At 39.4% G+C, this 21,561-nt stretch overlaps 1 long non-coding RNA gene across 1 annotated transcript in view; it reads left to right on the top strand.

Annotated features, from left to right (window-relative positions):
• LOC112668168 (uncharacterized) overlaps positions 1–21,561 on the top strand; it is a 31,751-nt gene continuing 10,190 nt past the window's right edge. The window contains exon 1 of the long non-coding RNA XR_007408553.1: positions 1–735. This is a non-coding gene — a long non-coding RNA (uncharacterized LOC112668168). The remainder of the gene's footprint in view (positions 736–21,561) is intronic.

Raw genomic sequence — 21,561 nt, 5'->3', positions numbered from 1 at the left:
TAATTCTCTTTGCTTTTTGTCATACTTCATGCGGCCTTTTTTTTCTTTCTTTTTTCTTTTTTTTTGGCAATAAGCAAGCAGCTTGCAACCTTGCTATGTTTCTGCTATTGTATTCCTTAAAAATGTAGTTCATTTTAATGCTTTAACGTATTTAAATCTCGTCCCAGCTGGATTGTAACTCGGAAAATTGGAGATCCGGTTCGGTTTTCGTTCCAGTTTCTTGGCGCGGCGCCTTGCTCATCTTAAGTATTTGTTTTATTCTTTTGTTGACACGACATGATTGCCGCAATCAAATGCTAATGCGCCATTCATAAAACGCTGAGTTGCTGCCTCAAGCAAGAACTGGGACAGGCGGTCAATATACAGAGATTAACTCAGCTCTTCCGTTGTGCACAAGTTAAACAAAAGACGGGCTGGCGGCCTCTGCTTCGTTCAAAGGACGCTCACGTCAGCGTCGGCCCACGACTGCGCAGTAAGTACCAGTCTGTAAGCTCCTGCGAGAGTTGCGGCCTCGCGGGATCTGGGAGCCAATCAGCGGTGGGGATGGAACCTGGCCGGCCATTGGCCGACATCCACCGGAAGCATGTGCCACGCTGGGCCTGGAGTACAGGTGTTTGAGGCGCAGGTGTGAGGCAGCCAACCTCAGGCTTGCAGCCCGGGTTCTGGCCCCGCAGAGGGTCGGGTGGCTGCTAAAGGTTCTCCCGGGAGGCGGTGGGAGGAGCTGCTGACCTGCCGGTAGGTGTGGGACTGGCTGGGAAGGAGTGGGCCCTGCAGCCACGTGATCTAAGCCTTGGTTATGCGCCTGCGCAGTTTGGGCTAAGGAGGATGGATGCACCTGACCTGAACCTCACTCAGTAAGAGGTTCCCCTTAGCCCCAGCCTGGTGGCGGGCATCAGTGGTCCCTAAGTGCCGTGTAAGACTGTTTCTAGTGAGGGAGCCTGTCTGCCGTGCTTACGAGGATTCAGGGGAGAGCCTCGCACTCACGACTGGCAGAAGTCGGCCTCCACGTCGGAGTGGTGGCATGGAGGACTCCAAGACTGGCAGTTTGGAAAGCTGGATTCTTACTCCAGTTTGGGAATGGGTTGCAGCCGATTGGAACAGGGAAAGGCCGTGGGCATTTGTGGGGATGCGTAGACATTTACCCAGTGTCACGTCGTTCTGATGCATTCCACTTCCGTACTTTTTATGCTACAACAGCAGAACCCCACCTTATCGTTTAGCCTGTGCGGTATTCATCCTCAAATTATTCTAATGAGTTCTTCTTCCCACTTTTATTATTTCAGTGACGTGGGCTTTGTAAATGTTGAATGTTTTATTGGTGATTTTATTAATGGTTTATTAATGTTTTCATGGCGAAAATTGGAAACCACAGTGGTGGGTACTAATATTTAGAAGTATTATGCTTACTCCCCTTTAAGCATCTGCAGTGTGTCATACATTCTGTTCAACCCAGGGCTACTTAGATCATTGTTAAAAGGGAATAGTTAAAAATAAAGGAGGTTTAAAATTGCTCCTCCTCTTATCTTTCACCATCTCTCTCCACTTCTCACCAATTTGTGACTTTAAGCTACTTAACTTCTGTGTGCCTCATTTTCCTCATCTGTAAAAATAGAGTTCTTAACAGTATCTGTCTCATATGGCTGCTGTGAGGAATAAGTACATTAATAATATATAAAGCATTTAGCTATGCCTGGTCCACTTATCCTATTTATCGTTCTTAGAAGAGTGATCATTCTCATACCAGGTGTCTTGCCTTTGCCTATTTCAGGAAGATATATCATTTTTTTAAATAAATTTTTATTTATTGAGATAAAACTAGCATGTAACATTATATAGATTTTAGGTGTACAAAATTATATTTCTCCTTAATAAGCAAATATTACAAGAGTGCCAAATTATTATAGGACAAAATAGATTTCCTTAATATCTTTCCTAGTCTTCCTGCCCTCCTCTCTTGCTACCATTGCTGAATCTATTGCTTTTTTTTTAAGATTTTATTTATTTATTTATGAGAAATTTATTTATTTATGAGATCTCAGAGAGAGAGAGAGAGAGAGGGAGAGAGGCAGAGACACAGGCAGAGGGAGAAGCAGGCTCCATGCAGGGAGCCTGATGTGGGACTGGATCCTGGGACCCCGGGATCACACCCTGGGCCGAAAGCAGGTACTAAACTGCTGAGCCAGGGATCCCTGGGTGGTGCAGTGGTTTAGCGCATGCCTTTGGCCCAGGGCGCGATCCTGGAGACCCAGGATCGAATCCCACGTCGGGCTCCCGGTGCATGGAGCCTGCTTCTCCCTCTGCCTATGTCTCTGCCTCTCTCTCTCTCTGTGTGACTATCATAAATAAATAAAAATTAAAAATAAATAAATAAATAAACTGCTGAGCCACCCAGGGATCCCCAATTACTGCTTTTTTTTTTTTAAAGATTTTATTTATTTATTAGAGACAGAGAGAGAGAGAGAGAGAGAGAGAGAGGCAGAGACACAGGCAGAGGGAGAAGCAGGCTCCATGCAGGGAGCCTGATGTGGGACTCGATCCCGGGACTCCAAGATCATGCCGTGGGCCGAAGGCAGGTGCCAAACCTCTGAGCCACCCAGGGATTCCCAATATTGGAGTTTGAACAGTGACAATGGACACTTCCTTATAAGTAACTTGCATGTGAAATCTATATGATGGAAGGTTTTTTTTTTCTTTAAAAGAAAAGGTCTAGTTTCCTGAATTATCAGCAACATTCAATAGGTATAGGAATCAATCTTATTTTTTTGCTTTATATAAAAATTGGAAATGATTACTTAGCTAGTACTTAGATGACTTTTTGTATTATATGATATGACTTTATGATTATTGTGAATGCGTTTTGCTAAAAGGCCATAAATTTGTATCAGTGACTTAAGTTTCCTTTATGGCTTCTGTTCAAAGGTTCAGTGACTTCTCTACCTATACAGAGAATTGATAGAACTTGTATAACTAGAAATTTAATGCAGTGTTTGAAGTTTGCAATTTAAAAGTAAGCTTCTCCAGGATAAAGCGAGTTTTCTTATTCTGCTTTTTATCAGACTTAAAACATTGATTAATAGCTTAGTTGTTAGTCTGCCCAAAGAAAATTTATGCCTTCCCTTTAGTAAATTATTGACACTGTTTTGGGTTTCCACATAGATTTATAGAAACTGGGGGATACCAATCTTGCAGGTTAGTGTATAGGAAGTACTAGCCTCTTTCCAATTAATAGCTGGCTTTAGTTATACCATACTGTGTTTTTTAGTATTGTCAGAATAACACAAACAGGCAACATGGCAGAGAAGTAGGGGTCCTCAACTCACCTGGCCCCATGAACTTACCTAGATAGCTTTCAAACCATCCTGAACACCAATGAATTCGACCTGAGACTTAAAGAGAGAACTGCTGGAATGCTATAGAGAGAAGGGTTTTCGCTTCTAACAAGCCCACTCATACAGCCACTCTGCACTGAGCAAAATGACTAGAAAGAAGAACTCACCACAAAAGAAAGAATGAGAAACAGTACTCTCTGCCACAGAGTTACAGAATTTGGATTACAATTCGATGTCAGAAAGCCAATTCAGAAGCACAACTATAAAGCTACTGGTGGCTCTGGAAAAAAGCATAAAGGAATCAAGAGACTTGATGACTCTAGAATTTAAATCTAATCAGGCTGAAATAAAAAATCAATTAAATGAGATGCAATCCAAACTGGAGGTCCTAATGACAAGGGTTAGTGAGGTAGAAGAAAGAGTGAGTGACATAGAAGACAAGTTGATGGCAAGGAAGGAAGCTGAGGAAAAAAAGAGAAAAAACAATTAAAAGACCATAAGGAAAGGTTAAGGGAAATGATAGGCTCAGAAGGAAAAATCTACGTATAATTGGGGTTCCAGAGAGTGCTGAGAGGGCCAGAGGGCCAGAAAGCATATTTGAACAAATCATAGCTGAGAACTTCCCTATTTTGGGGAGGGAAACAGGCATTCAGATCCACGAGAAAAGGGGTTCCCCCCACCCAAAAAAAAAAATCAATAAAAACCAGTCAACACCTCAACATTTAATAATGAAACTTGCAAATTCCAAAGATAAAGAGAAAATCCTTAAAGGAGCAAGAGACAAGAGATCCCTAACTTACATGGGGAGAAATATTAGATTAATAGCAAACCTCTCCACAGAGACCTGGCAGGCCAAAAAGAGCTGGCAGGATATATTCAGGGTACTAAATGAGAAGAACATGCAGCCAAGAATACTTTATCCAGCAAGGCTCTCATTCAGAATGAAAGAAGGAGAGATAAAGAGCTTCCAAGATAGGCAGAAACTGAAAGGATATGTGACCAGCAAACCAGCTCTGCAAGAAATATTAAGGGAAACCCTGTAAAAGAAAGAGGAAGCCCAAAGAAATAATCCACAAACACAGGGACCGAATAGATATTACAATGACACTAAATTCATATCTTTCAATAGTAACTCTGAACATGAATGGGCTAAGTTATCCTATCAAAAGATGCAGGGTTTCAGACTGGATAAAAAAGCAAGACCTATCTATTTGTCCACAAGAGACTCATTTTAGACTTAAGGACACCTACAGCCTGAAAATGAAAAGTTGGAGAACCATTTACCATTCAAATGGTCCTCAAAAGAAAACTGTTGTAACAATCATCATATCGGATAAGTTAAATTTTATCCCCAAGACTATAGTAAGAGATGAAGAGGGACACTATATCATATTTAAAGGATCTATACAACAAGAGGACCTAACAATCATGAATATTTATGCCCCTAATGTGGGAGCTGCCAAGTATATCAATTAATTAATAACCAAAGTAAAGACATACTTAGATAATAATACACTAATACTGGGAGACTTCAACACAGCACTTTCTGCAAATGACAGATATTCTAAGTACAACATCTCCAAAGAAACCAGAGCTTTAAATGATACACTGGACCAGATGGATTTCACAGATAATTTTTTTTTATTTATTTATGATAGTCACACAGAGAGAGAGAGAGAGAGAGAGAGAGAGAGAGAGAGGCAGAGACACAGGCAGAGGGAGAAGCAGGCTCCATGCACCAGGAGCCCGACATGGGATTCGATCCCGGGTCTCCAGGATCGCACCCTGGGCCAAAGGCAGGCGCCAAACCGCTGCGCCACCCAGGGATCCCGGATTTCACAGATATATACAGAACTTTGCATCCAAACACAACTGAATACACATTCTTCTCAAGTGCCCATGGAACTTTCTACAGAATAGACCACATACTGGGTCACAAATCAGGTCTCAGTTGATACCAAAAGATTGGGATTGCCCCCTGCATATTTTCAGACCATAATTCTTTGAAACTAGAACTCAATTACAAGAAGAAATTTGGAAGAGACTCAAACACGTGGAGGTTAAAGAGCATCATGCTAAAAGATGAATGGATCAACCAGGAAATTAGAGAAGAATTAAAAATATTCATGGAAACTAATGAAAATGAAGATACAAGTGTTCAAAATCTTTGCAATACAGCAAAAACAGTCCTAAGAGGGAAATACATCGCAATGCAATTTTCAAAAAATTGGAAAAAACTCAGATACACAAGGTAACCTCACACCCAAAGGAACTGGAGAAAGAACAGCAAATAAAACCTACACCAAGCAGAAGAAGCTAGTTAATAAAGATTTGAGCAGAACTCAATGAAATAGAGACCAGAAGAACTGTAGAACAGATCAACAAAACCAGAAGTTGGTTCTTTTTTTTTTTTTTTTTTTTTTAACAAAACCGGGAGTTGGTTCTTTGAAAGAATTAATACGGTAGATAATCCATTAGCCAGCCTTATTAAAAAGAAAAAAAACTCAAATTGATAAAAATCACGAATGAAAAAGGAGAGATTGGGCACCCTGGGTGGCTCAGCGGTTTAGCACCTGATCCTGGAGACCCAGAATCGAGTCCCATGTCAGGCTCCCTGCATGGAACCTGCTTCTCCTTCTCCCTGTGTCTCTGCCTCTCTCTGTCTCTCATGAATAAATAAAATCTTAAAAAAAAAAAAAGAAAAAGGAGAGATCACAACCAATACCAAGGAAATACAAGTGATTTTAAAAACATATTATGAGCAGCTATATGCCAATAAATTTGGCAATCTAGAAGAGATGGACACATTTCTGGAAAACCACAAACTACCAAAACTGGAACAGGATGAAATAGAGAACCTGAACAGGCCAATAACTAGTGAGGAAACTGAAGCAGTCATCAAAAACCTCCCAAGAAAAAAAAAACAAACAAAAGAAAAAAACCTCCTAAGACAAAAAAGTCAAGGGCCAGATGGCTTCCCAGGGGAAGTCTATCAAATGTTTAAAGAAGAAACAATACCTATTCTACTAAAGCTGTTCTGAAAGAAAGAAAGGGATGGAATACTTCCAAACTCGTTTTATGAGGCTAGCATCACCTTAATTCCAAAACCAGACAAAGACCCCACCAAAAAGGAGAATTATAGACAAATATCCCTGATAAACACAGATGCAAAAATTCTCAACAAGATACTCGCCAATAGGATCCAACAGTACCTTAAGAAGATTATTCACCATGACCAAGTGGGATTTATCCCCGGCATGCAAGGCTGGTTCAACACTCGTAAAGCAACCAACGTGATAGGTCACATCAACGAGAGAAAAAAACCTACAGAATGGGAGGAGATATTTACAAATGACATATCAGATAAAGGGCTAGTATCCAAGATCTATAAAGAGCTTATTATACTCAACACCAAAGAAACAAACAATCCAATCATAAAATGAGCAAAAGACATGAACAGAAATTTCACAGAGGAAGACAGACATGACCAACAAGCACATGAGAAAATGCTCCGCATCACTTGCCATCAGGGAAATATAATCAAAACCACAATGAAATACACCTTACACCAGTGAGAATGGGGAAAATTAACAAGACAGGAAACAATAAATGTTGGAGAGGATGTGGAGAAAGAGGAACCCTCTTGCACTGTTGGTGGGAATGTGAACTGGTGCAGCCACTCTGGAAAACTGTGTGGAGGTTCCTCAAAGAGTTAAAAATAGAGTTACCCTATGACCCAGTAATTGCACTACGGGGTATTTACCCCAAAGATACAGATGCAGTGAAAAACCGAGACACCTGCACCCCAATGTTTATAGTAGCAATGTTCACAATAGCCAAATTGTGGAAGGGGCCTCCATTCTTCGAAAGATAAATGGATAAATATGTGGTCTATGTACACAATGGACTATTACTCAGCCATTAGAAACGACGAATACCCACTATTTGCTTCAACGTGGTTGGAACTGGAGGGTATTATGCTGAGTGAAGTAAGTCAATTGGAGAAGGACAAACATTATATGGTTTCATTCATTCAGGGAATATAATAAATAGTGAAAGGGATTAAAGGGGAAAGGAGAGAAAATAAGTGGGAAATATCAGTGAGAGAGACAGAACATGAGAGATACCTAACTGGGAAAAGAACAAGGGGTGGTGGAACAAGGGGCAGGGAGATGGGGTGACTGGGTGATGGGCACTGAGGAGGGTACTTGATGGGATGAGCACTGGGTGTTATACTATATGTTGGCAAATCGAACTCCAATAAAAAAAATACACACACACACACACACACACACACACACACACACCAACCCAGAATCTTCACCATTAGGAGAAGTGGAAAAAAAAAAAGAATAACACAAATATTTTCTACTTCTCAGTAGAGTTATAGAGGTAAAACTATTCTTCCAACTGTACTGTCAGAGATTGAGGTATTTTCATGATTTCTATAATAATAATACGATCTCATATTGAAATCCATCCCCACACCCACCTCCCCTGCTCCGGTTTTTCAAATGAAAAGAGCAGGTAAACAAAACCCAGTTACTACATTCATTAACACTTTGAACTACATTTTTTTCAATAAGTTGAAATTATTTTCATGTTTATATAATTTTAGATGGAGGAGGCATTTATTTAGTTATGCAACAAAATTTTTGGTAGTTTTAACCAAAATATCTTTGTACAAATTTTATTGTGTATATCTATCACCATAGAATAAAATATTCCCTACTTAGAACAGTATTTTCCCCTACATTAGTGTTAAACACACACACTAGCTGACTGAACTTAATGATGTTATTTGATTGCTTTGAGATAATGCTTAATCTAATCTGATAGATGTGTTTATAGCTGAGAATATAAAATAAATGAGAAATTATGTGTTACATATAGCATGCTGTGGCCTCATTCTTTTGCTTGATATTTAATTTTAAAGTTCTATTATTGTAGGCCTATGAGTACTTATAAAAATAACACATTTAAGTGCCTTTCTATTTTGTTCTATCCTTATTTTTAAACCAAGTTAGACTTACAGTTTTGCATCATTTTTTGCACATGCACTTTTTGGAAGTGGAAAGAAAAACTGGAATATAATTGACCTAGATAAATTACTATAGTTGTTTGAAGGCTGAAGCAAAACCAGGCTTATACCATAAGTTTCTGAAGTAGCTATAGCTCAAAATCTAAAATAAAATTGATAGGGATGCCTGGGTGGCTCAGTGGTTGAACATCTGCCTTTGGCTCAGGGCGTGATCTGGGTCCAGGGATCAGGTCCTGCTTCAGGTTCCCTGTGAGGAGCCTGCTTCTTCCTCTGCCTGTGCCTCTGCCTCTCTTTATGTGTCTCATGAATAAATAAATAAAATCTTAAAAAATAAACTTGATAGATGAGATGATTAAGTCTTTATAAAGTTGGATGCTATAATATTTTTGTGTTTTTGAGCACTCAGACTTTAAAGGATGCATCCTTTAAATTATCTTTTTGTTTAATATCAAAATTAGTATTGGAGCATCTGGGTGGCTTAGTCAGTTAAGCATCTGCCTTCAGCTCAGGTCATGATGTTAGAGTCCTGGGATTGAGCCCCTGCTCAGGAGGGAGTCTGCTTCATTTTCTCCCTCTGTGTGCTCTCTCTCAAATAAATAAAATACTTTAAAAACATATCATTGAGGGAGGAGCAAGATGGCGGAAGAGTAGGGTCTCCAAATCACCTGTCTCCACCAAATTACCTAGAAAACCTTCAAATTATCCTGAAAATCTATTAATTCGGCCTGAGATTTAAAGAGAGACCAGCTGGAATGCAACAGTGAGAAGAGTTCGCGCATCTATCCAGGTAGGAAGACGGGGAAAAAGAAATAAAGAAACAAAGGCCTCCAAGGGGGAGGGGCCCCGCGAGGAGCCGGGCTGAGGCCGGGGCGAGTGTCCCCAGGACAGGAGAGCCCCGTCCCGGAGGAGCAGGAGCTGCACCGACCTTCCCGGGGGAAAGGGGCCCGCAGGGAGTTGGAGCAGGACCCAGGAGGGCGGGGATGCCCTCGGGTTCCCTGAGACAGTAACAGAGCAACTGCGCGCCCAGGAGAGTGCGCCGAGCTCCCTAAGGGCTGCAGCGTGCACGGCGGGACCGGTGGGACCCGGAGCAGCTCGGAGGGGCTCGGGCGGCGGCTCCGCGGAGGGGGCTGCGCGGCCCCGGGAGCAGCTCGGAGGGGCTCGGGCAGAGGAAGAGGCTCCGTGCAGAGGGGGCTGCGCGGTTCCAGGAGCAGCTCGGAAGGGCTCGGGCGGCGGCTCCGCGGAGGGGGTTGCGCGGCCCGGGAGCGCGAATCCAACAGCGCAGACCCCGGAGCACAGGGCGCCGGGACACAGCCCAGGATCCGGCCTCCCCCGGGACAGGCAGAGGCCGGGAGGGCCCAGGACAGCAAGGACGCTCCTGCCCCAGCTGAGCAGATCAGCGGCCCCGCCCCGGAGCCTCCAGGCCCTGCAGACGGAGAGCTCTGGAGTTCCTGCCGGAGCTGAATCCAGGTTTCCAGAGCTGGCCCCGCCACTGGGGCTGTTCCTCCTGCGGCCTCACGGGGTAAACAACCCCCACTGAGCCCTGCACCAGGCAGGGGCACAGCAGCTCCCCCAACTGCTAACACCTGAAAACCAGCACAACAGGCCCCTCCCCCAGAACACCAGCAAGACTGACAACTTCCAGGAGAAGCCAAGGGACTTAAAGTACACAGAATCAAAAGATACTCCCCCGTGGTTCTTTTTTTGTTTTGTTTTGCTTGTTGATTTGTTTCCTTCCCCCACCCCCCTTTTTTTCTCCTTTCTTTTTCTTTCTCTTTTTCTTCTTTTTTTTTTTTTTTTTCGTTTTTTTTCTTCCCTTTTTTTTCTCTTTCTCTTTTCTTTCCTTCTTTCTCTCCTCTCTTTTTCTCTTTTTCCCAATACAACTTGCTTTTGGCCACTCTGCACTGAGCAAAATGACTAGAAGGAAAACCTCACCTCAAAAGAAAGAATCAGAAACAGTCCTCTCTCCCACAGAGTTACAAAATCTGGATTACAATTCAATGTCAGAAAGCCAATTCAGAAGCACTATTATACAGCTACTGGTGGCTCTAGAAAAAAGCATAAAGGACTCAAGAGACTTCATGACTGCAGAATTTAGAGCTAATCAGGCAGAAATTAAAAATCAATTGAATGAGATGCAATCCAAACTAGAAGTCCTAACGACGAGGGTTAACGAGGTGGAAGAACGAGTGAGTGACATAGAAGACAAGTTGATAGCAAAGAGGGAAACTGAGGAAAAAAGAGACAAACAATTAAAAGACCATGAAGATAGATTAAGGGAAATAAACGACAGCCTGAGAAAGAAAAACTTACGTTTAATTGGTGTTCCCGAGGGTGCCGAAAGGGCCAGAGGGCCAGAATATGTATTTGAACAAATTCTAGCTGAAAACTTTCCTAATCTGGGAAGGGAAACAGGCATTCAGATCCAGGAAATAGAGAGATCCCCCCCTAAAATCAATAAAAACCGTTCAACACCTCGACATTTAATAGTGAAGCTTGCAAATTCCAAAGATAAAGAGAAGATCCTTAAAGCAGCAAGAGACAAGAAATTCCTGACTTTTATGGGGAGGAGTATTAGGGTAACAGCAGACCTCTCCACAGAGACCTGGCAGGCCAGAAAGGGCTGGCAGGATATATTCAGGGTCCTAAATGAGAAGAACATGCAACCAAGAATACTTTATCCAGCAAGGCTCTCATTCAAAATGGAAGGAGAGATAAAGAGCTTCCAAGACAGGCAGCAACTAAAAGAATATGTGACCTCCAAACCAGCTCTGCAAGAAATTTTAAGGGGGACTCTTAAAATTCCCCTTTAAGAAGAAGTTCAGTGGAACAGTACACAAAAACAAGGACTGAATAGATATCATGATGACACTAAACTCATATCTCTCAATAGTAACTCTGAATGTGAACGGGCTTAATGACCCCATCAAAAGGCGCAGGGTTTCAGACTGGATAAAAAAGCAGGACCCATCTATTTGCTGTCTACAAGAGACTCATTTTAGACAGAAGGACACCTACAGCCTGAAAATAAAAGGTTGGAGAACCATTTACCATTCGAATGGTCCTCAAAAGAAAGCAGGGGTAGCCATCCTTATATCAGATAAACTAAAATTTACCCCAAAGACTGTAGTGAGAGATGAAGAGGGACACTATATCATACTTAAAGGATCTATTCAACAAGAGGACTTAACAATCCTCAATATATATGCCCCGAATGTGGGAGCTGCCAAATATATAAATCAATTATTAACCAAAGTGAAGAAATACTTAGATAATAATACACTTACACTTGGTGACTTCAATCTAGCTCTTTCTATACTCGATAGGTCTTCTAAGCACAACATCTCCAAAGAAACGAGAGCTTTAAATGATACACTGGACCAGATGGATTTCACAGATATCTACAGAACTTTACATCCAAACTCACTGAATACACATTCTTCTCAAGCGCACATGGAACTTTCTCCAGAATAGACCACATATTGGGTCACAAATCGGGTCTGAACCGATACCAAAAGATTGGGATTGTCCCCTGCATATTCTCAGACCATAATGCCTTGAAATTAGAACTAAATCACAAGAAGTTTGGAAGGACCTCAAACACGTGGAGGTTAAGGACCATCCTGCTAAAAGATAAAAGGGTCAACCAGGAAATTAAGGAAGAATTAAAAAGATTCATGGAAACTAATGAGAATGAAGATACAACCGTTCAAAATCTTTGGGATGCAGCAAAAGCAGTCCTAAGGGGGAAATACATCGCAATACAAGCATCCATTCAAAAACTGGGAAGAACTCAAATACAAAAGCTAACCTTACACATAAAGGAGCTAGAGAAAAAACAGCAAATAGATCCTACACCCAAGAGAAGAAGGGAGTTAATAAAGATTCGAGCAGAACTCAACGAAATCGAGACCAGAAGAACTGTGGAACAGATCAACAGAACCAGGAGTTGGTTCTTTGAAAGAATTAATAAGATAGATAAACCATTAGCCAGCCTTATTAAAAAGAAGAGAGAGAAGACTCAAATTAATAAAATCATGAATGAGAAAGGAGAGATCACTACAGACACCAAGGAAATACAAACGATTTTAAAAACATATTATGAACAGCTATATGCCAATAAATTAGGCAATCTAGAAGAAATGGACGCATTCCTGGAAAGCCACAAACTACCAAAACTGGAACAGGAAGAAATAGAAAACCTGAACAGGCCAATAACCAGGGAGGAAATTGAAGCAGTCATCAAAAACCTCCCAAGACACAAGAGTCCAGGGCCAGATGGCTTCCCAGGGAAATTTTATCAAACGTTTAAAGAAGAAACCATACCTATTCTCCTAAAGCTGTTTGGAAAGATAGAAAGAGATGGAGTACTTCCAAATTTGTTCTATGAGGCCAGCATCACCTTAATTCCAAAACCAGACAAAGACCCCACCAAAAAGGAGAATTTCAGACCAATATCCCTGATGAACATGGATGCAAAAATTCTCAACAAGATACTGGCCAATAGGATCCAACAATACATTAAGAAAATTATTCACCATGACCAAGTAGGATTTATCCCTGGGACACAAGGCTGGTTCAACACCCGTAAAACAATCAATGTGATTCATCATATCAGCAAGAGAAAAACCAAGAACCATATGATCCTCTCATTGGATGCAGAGAAAGCATTTGACAAAATACAGCATCCATTCCTGATCAAAACTCTTCAGAGTGTAGGGATAGAGGGAACATTCCTCGACATCTTAAAAGCCATCTATGAAAAGCCCACAGCAAATATCATTCTCAATGGGGAAGCATTGGGAGCCTTTCCCCTAAGATCAGGAACAAGACAGGGATGTCCACTCTCACCACTGCTGTTCAACATAGTACTAGAAGTCCTAACCTCAGCAATCAGACAACAAAAAGACATTAAAGGCATTCAAATTGGCAAAGAAGAAGTCAAACTCTCCCTCTTCGCCGATGACATGATACTCTATATAGAAAACCCAAAAGTCTCCACCCCAAGATTGCTAGAACTCATACAGCAATTCGGTAGCGTGGCAGGATACAAAATCAATGCCCAGAAGTCAGTGGCATTTCTATACACTAACAATGAGACTGAAGAAAGAGAAATTAAGGAGTCAATCCCATTTACAATTGCACCCAAAAGCATAAGATACCTAGGAATAAACCTAACCAAAGATGTAAAGGATCTATACCCTCAAAACTATAGAACACTTCTGAAAGAAATTGAGGAAGACACAAAGAGATGGAAAAATATTCCATGCTCATGGATTGGCAGAATTAATATTGTGAAAATGTGAATGTTACCCAGGGCAATATACACGTTTAATGCAATCCCTATCAAAATACCATGGACTTTCTTCAGAGAGTTAGAACAAATTATTTTAAGATTTGTGTGGAATCAGAAAAGACCCCGAATAGCCAGGGGAATTTTAAAAAAGAAAACCATATCTGGGGGCATCACAATGCCAGATTTCAGGTTGTACTACAAAGCTGTGGTCATCAAGACAGTGTGGTACTGGCACAAAAACAGACACATAGATCAGTGGAACAGAATAGAGAATCCAGAAGGGGACCCTGAACTTTATGGGCAACTAATATTCGATAAAGGAGGAAAGACTATCCATTGGAAGAAATACAGTCTCTTCAATAAATGGTGCTGGGAAAATTGGACATCCACATGCAGAAGAATGAAACTAGACCACTCTCTTTCACCATACACAAAGATAAACTCAAAATGGATGAAAGATCTAAATGTGAGACAAGATTCCATCAAAATCCTAGAGAAGAACACAGGCAACACCCTTTTTGAACTCGGCCATAGTAACTTCTTGCAAGATACATCCACGAAGGCAAAAGAAACAAAAGCAAAAATGAACTATTGGGACTTCATCAAGATAAGAAGCTTTTGCACAGCAAAGGATACAGTCAACAAAACTCAAAGACAACCTACAGAATGGGAGAAGATATTTGCAAATGACATATCAGATAAAGGGCTAGTTTCCAAGATCTATAAAGAACTTATTAAACTCAACACCAAAGAAACAAACAATCCAATCATGAAATGGGCAAAAGACATGAACAGAAATCTCACAGAGGAAGACATAGACATGGCCAACATGCATATGAGAAAATGCTCCGCATCACTTGCCATCAGGGAAATACAAATCAAAACCACAATGAGATACCACCTCACACCAGTGAGAATGGGGCAAATTAACAAGGCAGGAAACAACAAATGTTGGAGAGGATGTGGAGAAAAGGGAACCCTCATACACTGTTGGTGGGAATGTGAACTGGTGCAGCCACTCTGGAAAACTGTGTGGAGGTTCCTCAAACAGTTAAAAATATACCTGCCCTACGACCCAGCAATTGCACTGTTGGGGATTTACCCCAAAGATACAAATGCAATGAAACGCCGGGACACCTGCACCCCGATGTTTATAGCAGCAATGGCCACGATAGCCAAACTGTGGAAGGAGCCTCGGTGTCCAACGAAAGATGAATGGATAAAGAAGATGTGGTTTATGTATACAATGGAATATTACTCAGCTATTAGAAATGACAAATACCCACCATTTGCTTCCACGTGGATGGAACTGGAGGGTATTATGCTGAGTGAAGTAAGTCAGTCGGAGAAGGACAAACATTATATGTTCTCATTCATTTGGGGAATATAAATAGTAGTGAAAGGGAATATAAGGGAAGGGAGAAGAAATGTGTGGGAAATATCAGAAAGGGAGACATAACGTAAAGACTGCTAACTCTGGGAAACGAACTAGGGGTGGTAGAAGGGGAGGAGGGCGGGGGGTGGGAGTGAATGGGTGACGGGCACTGGGGGTTATTCTGTATGTTAGTAAATTGAACACCAATAAAAAATAAATTAAAAAAATAAAATAAAAATAAAAACATATCATTAGTAGTCATTTCAAAGTGATGGATTTTTTCCAGCTTTGCAAATCTGATATATATATATATAAAAATATATATATATATATATTTATATATATATATATATTTTTTGGTCTGTGGTTTAATGTTTCGTTGCAGAACAAAATGGGAGATGTTGAAGCAGTCAAGAAGATCTTTACTGAAAACTGTGTTCAGTGCCACACAGTAGAAAAAGGTGGAAAACATAAGACAGGTCCAAGTCTCTGGGACCTTTTTGGAAGAAAACAGGACAAGCACCAGGATATTCTTTTTCTGATGCTAACAAAAACAAAGGTAAAACCTAGGCAGTTGTGGGAAAGAACTAGAAACTTTGTAGCAAAGAGCAAAAGCACATGATTTGATATTTTAATAACTTTCTAGTTTACATTAAAAATGAAATTCTCATGTTTGTATACTGAGATATTGATTTATATAATAAAATCTATGTGTAAATAACTGGTCTCTTTTTGATCAGAGGAATTAGCAATTCTCTGTGGCATAGGTTTTTACCTATATAAGGTATGTCATTTTGTGCAATACACTTATGTTGAAAAAGCATGAGCTAAATTAAAAAGTTCAAATCATATTTTAATGGCATAATGGTAGTTTTCTATTTGTAGTAGTGATTCTTAGCAGAGTAGGGGGATTCTTTTTAAGATTTTATATATTCATTAGAGACACAAAGAGAGAGGCAGAGAGACATAGGCAGAGAGAGAAGCAGGCTCCTTGCAGAGAACCCAATGGGGACTCGATCGCAGGTGCCCGGGATCACACCCTGAGCCGAAGGCAGATGCCTGAGCCACCCAGGTATCCCAGAGTAGGGGAATGTTATGTAAATAGTTTGAAAACATATATTCAATGATTTCTTTGTTTGTGGAAGGTAGATAGATGGCAGTTAAAATGAGAAAGCATTTTAGGGTTGAAAATAAAAATGGTTGGAAAAAACTATAATATCTTTGCAAAGAAAATTTTTTTAAGACTTTATTTATTTATTTGTGAGAGAGACAGAGAGAGAGAGGCAGAGACAGAAACAGGCTCCATACAGGAAGCCTGATGTGGGACTTGATCCGGGACTCCAGGATCACGCCCTGAGCCAAAGGCAGATGCTTAACCACTGAGCCACCCAGGCATCCCTTTACAAAGAAATTACTCCTGGGTATACATATACATACATACATACATATCATTAGCACTCACCTCAAAAATAGGTTACAACTCTAAATAGATTGCAATTCTATTTTGAACTGTTTTTGGAGGCCCAGCATTTCCTACTGTTCTGAATTTCAGATCGATCACTACAATACTACTATTTGGAAAGGTTTTTGTTTTGTTTTTGTTTCTTTTTATTCTTTTTATTGAGGTGAAGTTCACACATTAGCCATGTTACAGTGTATGAGTCAGTAACATTTAATGTGTTCACAGTATTGTATAATCAACACCTTTCTGTAGTTTCAAAACTTTGTCATTACTCCAGAACAACCTCCGTACCCATTAAATAATCACTCCCCATTTCCTCCTCCCCTTAACTCCTTGCAACATCTAATCAGCTTCCTATTTGTGTGGATTTGTCTATTCTGCATATTTCGTAAAAAGGAATAATAAAATATGAGCTTTTGTGTGTGACTTCTTTCACTTAGCATGTTTTCAAGGTTCATTGAAGTTGTAGTATGTATCAGTACTTCATTCCTTTTTATGGCTAATCATTCAGTTGAATGTATATACAACAATTTGTTTATCCATTTATCAGTTGATGAACATTTGGATTGTTTCCACCTTTCGCCTACTGTGAATAGTGCTGCTCTGAATATTTGGGAATAAGCATTTGAATCCCTGTTTTCAGGTCTTGTGGGTATATATATATATATTTTTTCTATATATCTATATAATACATATATATTTAGATATAGATATCTCTGTATATCTCTCTATATATATTGGGTCATTTGTTAAATCTACATATAACTTTTTGAGGAAAGCCAAATTGTTTTCTACAGTAGTTGTACCATTTTACATTCCCATCAGTCATGTAGGATTCCTATTTCTCTGTATCCTCTGCAAAGCTTGTTGTTTTCTTTTTCTTTTTAAAATTACTATCCTAGTGGGTGTGATCTTAGCTGTTTGGAATTCCTTTCTATATGCTGCTTGATTCATGCATCATTGAATAAAGTCAGTTTAATGATCCTTAACGATCACTTAAGGATCCAAACGATCCTTAAATTCACTTTGTTGAGATTTTTTTATTTAACAACTTGTTGACCATTTGTATATTTGGAAAAATGTCTATTCCTGTCCTCTGCCTATTTTTTATTTGAATTGTTGGTCTTCTTTATTGTTGAGTTTAAGAGTTCTTTATGTATTCTGGACACTACACCCTCATCAAATATGTGATTTTCAAATATTTTCTCTTATCTGTAGTTAGTCTTCATTTGCTTGATAATGTACTTTGATGCACAGAAGTTTTTAATTTGTATAAAGTCTATATTTTTGTTGATTTTGGGGGGGGAGTATCAAATCTAAGAATCCATCATCAAATCTGAGGTCATAAAAATTTACTCCTATGTTTTCTTCAAATAGTGTTATAGTTTTGGCTCTTATATTTAGGCTTTTGACCCATTTTCACTTAATTTTTTATAGAGAGGGAATAGTCCTACTTCATTCTTTTGCCTATGGTTATCCATCACTTCTTGGCCTTTTGGCTAAGATCAAGTGCATGTGGTTATCCAGTTATCCCAGGCCCATTTCTTGAAAAAACCATTCTTTCCCAGTTGAATGGTCCTAATACCCTTCTTGAAATTCATTTGGATATTTGTTAGGGTTTACTTCTGGATATTCAGTTCTATTCTATTGGTCTGTATATCTATCCTTATAACAGTACCCACTATTTTTATTACTGTAGTTTTGTAATAAGTTTTGAAATTAGGAGGTATGAGCCCTCCATCTGTTTTTCTTTTTCAGTATTGTTTTGGCTATTCAGGGCCCTTTGCAATTCTGTAAATTTGGGAATAACCTTTCCCATTTCTGCAAAAACGTCTTTGGAATTTTGATAGAGATTGCATTGTATCTATAGATTGGGTTTGGGAAGTATTGCCATTTTAGCAACATGAATGTTCCAATCTACGAACATAGGATGCTTTTCCATTTATTTAGGTCTCCTTTCATTTCTTTGAGCAATGCTTTGTAATTTTCAGGGTACAAGTCTTTCACTTCCTTGGTTAAATTTTGCCTAAGTATTTTATTCTTTTATATACAATTATAAATAGAAGTGTTTCAAATTGCTTATTGCTTGTATATAGCATAACTGATTTTTGTATGTTGATCTTATGCCCTGAAGCTTTGTTGTATTAATTTATTAGTTCTGGTAGATTCTTTTTGTAGATCCTTGGGGATATTCTATATGTAGAATAATATAATCTGTGAATAGATACAGTTTTACTTCTTCCTTTCCAGGTGGATGGCTTTTATTTCCCCCCCCCCCCCCCCCATTGCTCTGGCTAGGACTTTTAATGGAATTCTGAGTAGAATTGGTGAAAATGAGCATCTTTGTCTTGTTCCTGATCTTAGAGGAAAAGTTTTCAGCTTTTCACCTTGGGTATTAGTAGCTGGGGGTTTCCAAACATTCCTGTTTTCTTGTTAAGTGACTTACCTTTTATTCTTAGTTTAGTGAGTGTTTATATCAGGAAAGGGTGTTGGAATTTGTCAAATTTTTTCCTGCATCTTTTGAAATAATCATGTATTCTTTTTCATTTTGCTCTATTAATATGTTAAGTTGATTGATTTTCTTATGTTGAACCATCCTTCTATTCCTGGGATAAGTCCCATTTGGTCATAGTATGTAATTCTTTTCATGTGACTTGGATTTAGTTTGCTAGTATTTTGTTGAGGATGTTTCCATTTATAGTGATAAGAGATATTGGTTTGTAGTTCTCTTGTGGTGTCTTTGTCTGGTTTTGGTGTCTGGAGAATTAGATTATTATTATTATTGCAGCTTCATACGTGATTTGAATTTGGTATTTTAAAAAGTTTCTTAGTGGGTTTTATAATGCTGTATAGTGCTTATTTAAATGAGCTTTGTGGAGTATATTGTAAGAGAAGGCTTTTAATGAAGGGCTTTGGCATTTTGTGCATAATTTTTTTAGTGCAAATGTAGCTTGCATTTTGTCAGAAGAGGGATTCTGCTTATTTTAATATTTAATATTAATATTTTAATAATAATTTAATATTTCTAGGAAGGTAGTGTTTTGGGTTGCTCTCAGCCTATCCATAGTGATGTTATTGACTAGAAATGTCTGGAGACACTCCCCTGGGCCTATACTACTTGTAGTAAGCCACCACAGACATTTCCCCAACCAAAACTAGTGTTGTGGCTGGACCAGACCTTGTGGTTCTTATTATGATTGCAAGACATACCTCAGCAGCAACTGTCAGGGAACTTTGAAAGACATGATTTATTACTCACAAGTCCTGGATGTTACATGGTATGCCTGTGACCACACAGTGTGGTTGAGAGGAAAGAGAGAGAGTGAGAGTGAGCTAGTGAGCAGGCCTAGTGTTTTACTTTTATTGGAGTCAAGGGTGGGGTGCTTAAGATTTCACAGGTTCATTCTTTAATGGTGAATTTAAAACATAAGAATGCGAATTAAAGCATGGGAAGGGAAAAACAAACAGTTCTCAAATGTAGTTATCTAGGTCTACCAGAGCATTCTTAAAAAGGGAGGCGGGGAACTTCATGAGTGAGGAAACCTGGCTCTATCTACTCACGTAACTGGCAGTGTGTTTATTCAGACTGGATGTGTTTGAAGTAGATGCCTTGGCAAACAAAAGCTTAATGTCAGACATTTATATTATAGTTGAAAAAGCTAATTGTCAGATGCCCATTCTACAGATAGGTAAGATATAGTGAAATTCTTGTCGTCTAGAATATTGGGGAAAGGGAAATGTATATAGTCAAATGATTTGGTTAAAACAAAATTAGCACATGTAGAATTTTCACAAATTTTTGTGTGAAAATAAGACACTTTTTGTCTTTCTGAAATGTTGAGAGCAAACAGTTTGGCAGGATGAAGAGCTAGTAAAGCCCTTGGTCCCTAGACTTCTCTTGGGTTTCCAAGCAAACCAAGATGGAATGGGGTGGGGAATATATGGTAAGCATTTGATAACTGTATTAGTTTCCTAGGGCTGCTGTTATAAAATATCATAAATTCAGTGGCTTAAAATAACAGAAGTTATGGTTTTACAGTTCTGGAGGATAGAAGTGGAAAATCAAGGTATTGGCAGGACTGCGTTCTCATTTCTTGTTTCTTCCTAGTTTCTGGTAGTTTCTTGGTGTTTTGGGCCTTCAGCTGCATAACTCCAATCTCTGTCATTTCATCATCCCTGTCTCTGTCTTCACATGACTGTCTTATAAAGGGACCAATCATATTAGATTGGGAGCCCATCCTACTACAGTGAGACCTCATTTCAACTTAACTAATCACATCTGCAATGGCCCTATTTCCACACAGAGACACATTCTGAGGTACTAGGAGTTAGGACTTCAATGTATCTTAATTGAGAGAACATCCCTAATAAAGAACTATATATATATATATATATATATATATATATATATATATATATATAATACATAGATAATCAATAAAATGCTTATATTAAAATAAAATAGAATAAAATTTAATCCTTGGTAAAGCATGCTTTAAAATCTTTTTAAACCTCAATGTCATTGTTATGAACACAATATAATTCTGTTTAGTATGTGCAAAAATCCTGTTAATAGATATTCTATAGTAAAGAATTTGTCTGGTCTTTGTCCTAGGTTTCTAGGAGGGAATCTCTAAAACCTTAGAATTTCCCAAGTGATAAGAATGTTTCTTTTATTTTAAGTTTGGGCCCTGGGACCACCACCTGAGTTTATGCTTGTGAGATGACTTATGGTAGGCTCCCAGATAGTTTCAGGATGGAGGTGGCCAACGTTGAAAGGCCAACTATGTAATTAGAGAGTTGGAGCTTTGGGCTATGTGACATATCAGTCCAACCTTAGGGTTAGGGGATAGGAGCTGGAGAATGAGTTCCATCACATGGCTCATGATTCAATAGGCAGTCTTATGTAATAAAACACCAATAAAAACTCTAGCCATGTTAATTGGAAACTCTGGTTAAGCTTCCTGGTTGGTGAGCACAAGGTGTACTAGAAGATTCTCTAGGGACAGGATCCAGAAGCTCTGTGTTTGGGACTTTCCCAGACTTTATCATATGGATCTC

Source organism: Canis lupus, chromosome 36 (genome assembly GCF_003254725.2).
Source record: "Canis lupus dingo isolate Sandy chromosome 36, ASM325472v2, whole genome shotgun sequence".
Lineage (NCBI taxonomy): Eukaryota > Metazoa > Chordata > Mammalia > Carnivora > Canidae > Canis > Canis lupus.
Note: the sequence above shows the minus strand (reverse complement) of the source record. Positions and strands in the feature narration are given on the sequence as shown.